This window comes from Bos indicus x Bos taurus, chromosome 16, assembly GCF_003369695.1.
Source record: "Bos indicus x Bos taurus breed Angus x Brahman F1 hybrid chromosome 16, Bos_hybrid_MaternalHap_v2.0, whole genome shotgun sequence".
NCBI lineage: Eukaryota > Metazoa > Chordata > Mammalia > Artiodactyla > Bovidae > Bos > Bos indicus x Bos taurus.
The window spans coordinates 47,733,897-47,741,519 of record NC_040091.1 but is presented as its reverse complement, the minus strand read 5'-3'; positions in this window follow the sequence as shown (position 1 = coordinate 47,741,519).

Below are 7,623 nucleotides of genomic sequence, written 5' to 3'. Positions count from 1 at the left end.
CAGCAAGTTTAGAAATAATAGAAGATTGTGTTGTGTTCTATCCTTAGGAGAGAAACTATGCAGGAAAGCATTCTGACCAGAGGAGCGTAAGGCGACCAGAGGCTGGTCCAGGGATGAGGATTCAGTGAACAGGTGCTGGAACCACTTCTACTGGAGTACTTTATTGCAGCTAAATGACAAACGGGAGTCTCCGCAATATGGCTCAGCAGCCCATGTCCAGCCCCAGAAGTGGACAACCCTGGAAAAACTGGACATGGGCAAGAAAGAAAGGTCAGGGGCTTCCCTGGCAGTCTAGTGGCCAAGACTCTATGCTCCCAGTACAGGGGGCCCAGGTTTGATTCCTGCTGGAAAAACTGGATCCCGCATGCCACAGTTAGACTTGGCATAGTCAAATAAATAAAATAAATATTTTTTTTTAAAAAGAAAGAGAGATCAAAGGGAGTATGCCAAGATTTCCACCCCTCCTTTTCTCCTTCCTCTTTCTTTCTTTTTTTTTAAATTTTGGATTTACAGTAGGAGTTGGAGCTGCCATTGGTGCAGGTAGAGAAAGGGGTGGGACCCCGAGTGGAAATGTCCAGAGGTCAGGGTGGGACCCAGGAGGGAGAGAATGTGGTGGACACCTGTCTCTAGGATGCCTTCAGCAAGGGTTACAGCCGAAGGTGCCACTGCAGGAGAGAGAAGATGGCAGTTGCTGTTGCATCTCCTGGGGCCCTGGGTTTCCAAGGAAGGGTCTGTAATAACCTTGTAAAAACAGAGAAGCAGGAGAGGTGGAGAGGCGGTGGGATTCCCATCCCTGAGCCTGCTGTGCTGACTCACGTGGGTGCTGCCTGGGCTCCTTTTATTTATGTGGAGCAAGGGTGAGGGCATGGGCAAGAAAGAAAGGTCAGCCTCAGGAGACTGATCCTTAGTTCACTTTGCCTTAGACCATTCATCTTAAAGGTGACTCTGAACAGAGAGCAGTTGGGAAGTAGACAGAAGGAAGTTAAGCAAAAGAATTGCTGTTTTTAAAAATAATGATCAGTTTATTATCATAAGTGTTAGTAAATTTTCGACAAGTGTCATGAAGACTAAAGTAATTAGTTGGACAAGTATATTGTTTATATACTTCAGTAAAGCTTCCAGTCATAGGTAGCCAGTGGGATTGGAGCATGAATAGGAAGTGGGTAAGTAGGAGAGGTGAAGCTGGGAGAGGGGGTGTCCAGAGTGGGTCATCAGGAGTGATTGTCATGGAAGACAGTCATGGAAAGGACCTTCCAGGAAAAGGTGACAGCATGTGCTAAGGCCCTGGGGCAGAGGGAGCTGAGCTTGTTAAAAATGGAAGGAAAATGAGCAAAGGAATTGAATAGACATTCCTCCAAAGAATTTGCAGGAATGGCAATAGGGCACAGAAAGAAATGCTGAACATGACTAATCATCAGGGAAATGCAGATCAGGACCACAGTGAGATGTCACTTCCCACATGTTGTGATGACTATCATTAAAAATCAAAAGATAGCAAGTGCTGGGGAGGATTTGGAGAAAAGGGAGCCCTCAGGCACTGTTGGTGGGTATCAAAATTGGTGCAGCTGCTCTGGAAAACACCATGGAGATTCCTCAAAAAATTAAAAAATAAAACCACGGTATGATTCATCAATTCCACTTTTAGGTATATATCCCAAACGATTAAATCAGGATCAAAGAGTTGTCTACACTGCAGCACTATTCCCAATAATGAAAATTCGGAAACAACCCCGATGTCCACTGACAGATGAATGCATAAAGAAAATGTGATACGCAATGGAATATTATTCAGCCTTTAAAACACTGAGAAATCCTGATGTTTGTGACAGTATAGGTGAGCCTGGAGGGCTTTATGCTAAGTGGAATAAGCCAAATAGAGAAAGACAAATACTGTAAGATCTTGCTTATATTTGGAATCTAAAACAGTCAAACCCATAGAAGCAAGAAGGTAAAGTGATTGCCAGGGGCTGGGAGGAGGTGATGGCCAAGGGGTACCAAGTTCTAGTTCTGTGAGATGAAAAGTCCCAGAGATTTATAACACTGTGTTTAGAGTTACCAATACTGTATTGTAGACTTCAAAATATATTAGAGGGCTAGATTTCATACTGGGCTGAAACTCCCATTTTTAGCCACCTGATGCAAAGAGCCTAATCATTGGTAAAGAGCCTAATCATTGGTAAAGACCCTGATGCTGGGAAAGATTGAGGGCAGGAGGAGAAGGGGGCCACAGAGGATGAGATAGTTGGATGGCATCACTGACTCAATGGACATGAATTTGAGCAAACTCTGGGAGATAGTGAAGGATGGGGGAGCTGCAGTCCATGGGGTCACAGAGTCGGACATGACTTAGTGACTGAACAACAACAAAGATCTCATATTAAATGTTCCTACCCAAAACAAAAACAAAAGCTATAAATAAAGAACACAGGAAATTTTTTGAAGTGATGGGTGTGTTTGGTACCTTGATTGTGGAATTGGTATCACAGGTGTTTACTTCTGTCCAAACACATCAAGATGAATGCAATTGTTTGTATATCTTTCTTTATGTATACTTTTGTTTGTACACTTCAATAAATTGTATGATTCAGTAAAGCTAAAGGCCCCCAATCACAGGCACCCAGTGGGATTGGAGCATAAGTAGGAAGTGAATGAGTAGGAGAGATGAAGCTGGGGGAGGGACAGGCCCCTCAATTCCTGTGAGGAATGTGGATTCAGGTCTAAGCTTGCCTCGGCGGGAGGAATCGCTGACTGTGGTTGAAAAGCAGGAGCCGCCAGCTGGAGGAGGAGATAATGAAGACACAAGACTAAGACTGCTGTGGGCCAGGAAGAAGAAATCTCTGGAAAGGCAATTAGGAATTTCATGGCCTCTCGGTAAATGGGCGATCATCCCTTCCTTTCAAAGCAATCGCTCATAAAATTAGGCCTAAAAGAAAGCGGGAGAGATGGAATGCAAATTGGTTTTCAGAGAATGAAACCTTGCTGTTCTGGTGCAGAGAGGTGCTGCTAGGATGGGTCTTCGGCAGGAAGCAGCCACGGGTCACGTCAGCAGCACATTTGCGATTCTGAACCCCCTCGCCCCTGCTCTGCACTAAATTCTTCACATGGAACTCTACCTCATGCTCCAAGATGGACTATTACCTCCAAACAGGTAATGCATAACAATCCAGCTCTTCAACGTGAGCTGCACAGCCCTACAGGTAACAAACAAGCTGCTACCTGGTGTCGCTCTGCAAATATGTGACAGAGATAGGATTGCTTAGTCAAGGTCAGGCCATGGTCAGCCTTAAGTATTCAAGGCCAGGAAGACAAGCCCAAGGAGAATAGGAAGGCATCTGTGGGGAGACAAAGTGATGCCATCCACACTCTGCCCCAGGGACTCTGCCGTGGGGACAACTGCTTGCTCACTAGGGAGGAATTTTATCCCTGGACACCTGCAGTGCACTGACCATTCTTTTGCTTTTAATAACCTGGGCAAACCACCTCCTTACCCTTGCAGCCTCACCCTCAGGAAGGACTGGAGGGACCTGGGGGAATCGGGGATCTTTCAGAAAAGTGACCCTCCTGCTGAAGCCTGGAATGCTACCACCAGCCCTCTGTGCCTTGAGGCAAGAGTTTTGTCTCTTCACTGCCTGCACTCAGAGGAGAGGTGGTCTGTTAAGTCTCTGACATTTCCCTGTAAATGCTTTTATCCAGTAGAACACAGCCTTGAAAGGTGGTGCTTGAGAGTCCTCTTTGCCTAATCAATTGTTCTTCCAAGGATAAATTGCTGACACTTATAAGAAATTAGACCCCAAGCAGATACAAATTACCATGCATAAAGTAGATAAGCAACAAGGATATATTGTGTCAATACAGCATGGGGAATACAGCCATAACACTCTGCACAAACACTGAACCACTACACCCTACACCTGAAACTAACATAATGTTGCAAAGCAACTATACTTCAATTAAAAAAAAAAAAAATTGTTCTTGCATCCTGGTAGTCAGCCCTGTTTTATGCTTCGGGTCTCCCACTTGCCTGGTCACTGAAGAGTATATGAAGGTATTCCCTTCTTACAGATGGCACAACCAGGAGGGACGCAGCCTGGACAGACTCTGGTGTAGTGGGCTCACAAGCTCAGGGTGTCCTCAACTCCAGCAGGCATCTTCCAGATCCCATCATTGCATCCATAGTGTCGGGGGCTTGGGCTCGACTCCAGCCACTCACTCCCCCTTTGCTGGTCTCAGGGCGTAGTGTTACTTCCAGGACCTGCCCTACCAGCTACTGCACCAAATGGTCCCTGACTTTCTCTTCCATCAGCACCCCATAACAGCACTCTCTTTATTTAACAGGAGCATCTGTCCCTGATAAGTCATGGAGCGGTGCTGGGACACCTGTTGGAGGGGACATAGGTAAGGCACATATTCCCCTTTTGTGAAGGAAATTTGCTAATGTTAATCTAACTCTAACCCTAACCACAGGGTTAATCTAATCTAACCACAGGGTTAACCTAAACATAGCCCTGAGGAGTTTACAGGACAATGAAGCAAAGCCTCCGGGAAACAGGGACAGAATAAATGCAGAAGCAGCCACAAAGCCTCCGAGGGTTTGAGAAGTACCAGCATTTGCCACTCTAAAATATAACTCTGGCACATGGACAATTTTGAGCTAAAAGCCAATGAGAACCAGCACACGCTAAAAGCAGTCCACAGATTCCCCCTTTTGTAAAGAAAACTTGCTTATGTAGAGGACATCACCGTTTGTGGAGATATATCCCCTCTGCACCTGGAACAGGAGGGCCCTTTACAACTTTTATCCTGGAGAAGGCACCAGCTTCATCTGCACAATGAACCTCAATGAAGAGCACTTGTTTACCAAACTTTCCCCAGTCACCCTACCGCAGCTTGACTCCCCTGTCCAGAAGCCCCAAACTCTTTTTATTTTGTTAGTGTGAAGTCCAAGTTCTATCTGTCCCTTTAGTTCACTTATTGGTGGGTGCTCCCGGATGTTATGCCAAAGGCACATGTTAATATACTTCTGCTTGTTTTTCTCTTATTGATCTGACTTTGGTCCACCCCACTGTGGGTCCTCAGTCGGAGAACCTAAGATATGTAGATTAAAAAGTATCTTCCACCCTCAACCCCTCCTGCACAGACTCATATCCCCACTTCCTTCCCCTTCAAGGCATCCTTGATGTAAGGTGCACACGTCGAGCTCATGTGTCCAAGATAAAGATACTTCCATCTCTGCATCTCTGGGATGTACCTGCAAGACTCCTTCCGATCTCCTTGACTTCCACCAACAATCTCATGAGGAATTATTTGCCCCATTTGAGAGGAGACAGAGGATCCAAGTGATTATATACTGTATACCTCTTTTGAGACCCTTGGAAATGAGATAGAGCCAAATGTAAACTCCTTTCCAACCAGCTCCAAAGTGACTCATCCAGGTCCACCCAGCTCATGCGTGGCTGAGCAGAGACACCCCTGGGATGTTTGAACTTTTGTTGCCCTGCAGTCCTGCAGCTTCTGGACTCCACCCTCCCTGGGAGTGACAGACCCTTTGCAAGAGGTGACCAGGCGCTGTCTGCAGTGTGCACACAGGCTTGTCTTTACCTTGGCATTCCTTCCCCCCACACAGTGACCCCATCACCCCCACACACCATGTTCTTTCTCCTCTGGCAGAAGAAGCGAAGGCTCAGATGAGCTGTGATTTGTGACTGGACAAGTTTCAACAACGTATTTCCAAATCAGATGTTTCATCTACTCCATTTATCCTGAATTCCATGATGTTCAGAGCCTAACAGTCTTCAGCTTGGGCAATTGATGCATCTAAATGGACTATTTGGAAGGAAGCTTCCATATGACCAAGTGCAGCCAGAGCACCAGCAAGTGGAATATGCAAACATATGGCAGAAGGAGAGGAGCAGATTTCCAGCCATATTACAAGCTCTGCAACAAATGGGGCTCTTGCAAGGGACAAAACACTTATCGTTTTTGTTCATGGTGGACAGCCTTTGGGGCAGAATAATGATAACTGTCCCTGGAATATTGGTTCAAGGTAACTCTTCCAGGTGGTGTGGTGGTAAAGAATCCACCTGCTGATGCAGAGGATGCAGGAGACACGGGTTCGATCCCTGGGTTGGGAAGATCCCCTGGAGGAGGGCATGGCAACCCACTCCAGTATTCTTGTCTGGAGAATCCCATGAACAGAGGAGCCTGGCAGGCTACAGTCCACGGGATTGCAAAGAGTTGGACACTACTGAGAGAATGAGCAGCACTCAGCTCTTAAACTAGCAAAGCTCTTGAATATTAACATTTCATATTTATTTTCATATAGACTTCTTTTTAAATTAAACACTACAGTCAGTCCTAAAGGAAATCAACCCTGAATAATCACTGGAAGGACTAATGCTGAAACTCCAATACTTTGGCCACCTGATGTGAAGAGCTGACTCATTGGAAAAGACACTGATGCTGGGAAAGATTGAAGGCAGGAGGAGAAGGGGACAACAGAGGATGAGGTGGTTGGATGGCATCACTGACTCAATGGGCACGAACTTGAGCAAACTCTAGGAGATAGTGAAGGAGACGGAAGCCTGGCATGCTGCAGTCCATGGGGTCACAAAGACTCAGACATGACTGAGCTACTGAACAGTAACAGTATTAGTTGTATGTCTGGTAAAAATTATGAGCCTGGGCATAGTTCTGGCTGAGGGAAAGCCCAGCTCTACTGAAGACAGCATCAGCGGGAAGATGATGGTAGAAGCCAGGGGTGAAGTGCCCTGTGCTACCAACACCATGCCCATGTGTCCTAAAGTTTTCTCTCTGGTTGCAGACATCCTTGGATCTCTGAGCAGTTGAGGGAGAAACATGATAGAATGGGGTTTTAGGATGATTTGAGAACCAACAGATGGTATTCTGGGGGGGCGGGGGGCAGTGCCTCCCTCAGAGCCTCCTGCTGTTGTTAGAGGTCTGTTCAGAGCACAGAGGCATTCCACAGCCAGAGCAAACTTCTCCAAGATGGGACTGAAGGCTGTCTGAGGGCTGGTGGGGGGAGACCAGGGTGTGGCCACGGGGTCTGTGTTAGTCAGAGTCCTCCTAATAAACACAAACAGTAGGGGGTCTGTATCAGCATCTGTATCTGTATCTCCAAATATGTCTCCTTCTATCATCTCTCTGAGATTCTGAGACAGTCAAGTCCTAAATCGGCAGGGCAAGCAGGCAGGCCAGAGACCCAAGGAACACTGATGACGTGGTGGTGTTTCAAAGGCCATCTGAAAACTGTAATTCAAAAAGATACATGCACTGCTGTGTTCACTGCAGCAGTATTCACCATAGGCAGGACAAGGAAACAAGCTAAACGTCTGTGGACAGAGAAATGGATGAAGAAGGTGTCGCACAAACACACAGGGGAGCACTGTGCAGCCACAAAAAAGAAGGAAGTGATGCCCTTCGCAGCAGCATGGGTATTGCCAAACTCAGACTTCAGCTGAAGAAAGCAGGGAATACTAGACCATTCAGGTATCACCTAAAGTAAATCCCTTATAATTAGTGGAAGTGACAAATAGATTCAAGGGATTAGACCTGATAGAGTGCCTGAAGAATTATGGACAGAGGTTTGTGACATTGTACAGGAGG